This window comes from Octodon degus, unplaced genomic scaffold (assembly GCF_000260255.1).
Source record: "Octodon degus isolate 3935 unplaced genomic scaffold, OctDeg1.0 scaffold00019, whole genome shotgun sequence".
Classification (NCBI taxonomy): Eukaryota; Metazoa; Chordata; class Mammalia; order Rodentia; family Octodontidae; genus Octodon; species Octodon degus.
Genome location: NW_004524595.1, coordinates 23796473 through 23798617, shown reverse-complemented (window position 1 = coordinate 23798617; position 2145 = coordinate 23796473). Strand labels below are relative to the sequence as shown.

At 40.9% G+C, this 2145-nt stretch overlaps 1 pseudogene; it reads left to right on the top strand.

Moving 5' to 3' along the window:
- Positions 1 to 241: 241 nt before the first annotated feature.
- Positions 242 to 492, top strand: LOC101592752 (annotated as a pseudogene).
- Positions 493 to 2145: the final 1653 nt, after the last annotated feature.

The window sequence follows — 2145 nt, the reverse complement described above, 5'->3', positions numbered from 1 at the left end:
GAAGGAAGGAAGGAAGGAAGGAAGGAAGGAAGGAAGGAAGGAAGGAAGGAAGGAAGGAGAGAGAGAGATAAGATTTGAAATTGTGAATCATGCTTCCCGTTTAAAGGTGATGACAGAATTTTATATTTTCTAACAATAATCAGAAAAATGGGACTTTCTTAGGAGTGCTGGGAAGCTGAAGCTTTGCCTGCAGCAGGAAACACACCAATTTATCCTCCCACCACCTCAATCAGGGAAGAAGATGCTAATTAAAGTGAAGATACTGACCAAAAAGGAGATTGACATCGACTTTGAACCCACAGACAAGGTGGAGCAAATCAAGGTGTGTGTTGATGAGAAAGAGGGAATCCCACTATAGCTACGGTGGCTCACCTATAGTGGCAAACATGGTGAGAAGAGTGATAAGACAGCAGCTGACTACAAATTTCTAGGTGGTTCTGTCCTCCACCTGGTGTTGGCTCTGAGAGGAGGAGGTGGTCTTAGGCAATGATGAGTCTTCCTTCCTCTGTACCTCTTTACCCTGTCACTCATAGTGAAGCGTATATTCTGTCTCTGGCCAGGACACATGAGCCATTGCCTCCTGTCATGGCTGCCCTGTGTTGTGTATTTACTGGTGGGAGACTGTGAGGATTCAGTGTTCCTGGCGCAACAGGCTTTGCTGGCTAATGATTTTAGTTTGCAGTCCGCTGTGCTTCTCTCTCTTACAGCTGTGTCCCTGGTTGCCAATAAAATGTTTCCTAGCCTTAAAAAAAAAAAGAAAAAGAAAAAGAAAAGATCTAGGAGCCCCTGAAATCTCATCCAGTCTCCCATCAGGACCTTCCTCTATCAATAAATTTAAAGGAAAAACAGAAGACATTCAAACAAAACAACTTAATTCTGACTGTCTTCCACAAGTCTTCATGGGTTAAGATGCAAAATACACTCAGAAACTGGTATTAAGAAGGTTTCTTGATTCAGAACATTGCTAAGGTGACCAATGGTATTGATTTACTATTGAATCAAAATGACTGCCCCACAGTGCCAGAAAAGAAAATGAAAATTACATTCAGTTTACTCTGCAGACCAATACACAGCTGAGCTCTAATGGCTATTCAATGGGCTCTGACAGCAACCTTCAGTCCATGCTCTATAGAGAAGATCAACCATAATTACTGTGCTGAAGGCACATCTTGGCTCACCCTGGTGCTCTCCTCTGCATAACAGGCCGACACTGTGCAGAATGACACACAGGAAGTCCTAATTATTGACTCAGTTGCCCTGAAAGTGCCTTCCTTTACACATTTTCTTGAGTAAATACTGAAACAAACACTATTTGATGGAAGAATGCAAGAGGCATTCACCACAAGAGGCACATCAGTGCTGCTTTCACGGCAGCCCTGAGCAGTCTGTGCTGAGTGGTATGTGGTCCTCCTGTTGTCACTTTATCAGGGGAATCTCTCTGTAGGGGGGTCGTTATTGTCCTACACTCAGTGGCAAGAAAAAGTGAGTTTGAAATGCATTTTTCCACAGATAATCACTTCTGGTTTTAAATGAAAAATTAAAATTCATCTCATTTTATGTAACATATGCATACCATGACTATTTCTACTCAATAATATGCCCCTAGCAGAAGACAAACACACAAAATTCTTAAGAGAATGATCATGGATTTCTTCCCAGTATCATTACATTATTTAGACAATTGAAAGTTCTGTTAGTGAACAGTTACAGGTATATTTTGTGGATATATTTTTAAAAGTTACTATTTCATGGAATAGTTGATGTTCTAGGGTTGCTCAAAGTTCAAAGCTTAAGACTAAGAAATTTAAAACATGAACACATGAGAAGCTTTACCTTAATAAACCTTTAAAATATATTAAAAACCTGTTTTTAAATATTAAAATATGGCCTGCTAATGATATTGCTTTTGATGTTACCTATTAGTTAAGTAAATGCTAACCATAGAGAATAGGGAAGCTCAGCTGTTTCCCAGTTTATTTGCTATAACATAAAACAGAGCCAGCAAGATAGCTCAGCAGGATGAGCACCTGCTTTGGCAAGTACAAAGACTGAGGTTTGATCCCTGGTCCTGAATGCCGTGCTGGCCCTGAGCTAGTGACCAGTATGGGTGTGGTGGTGCACATCTGTGATCCCAGCGCTGGGGAG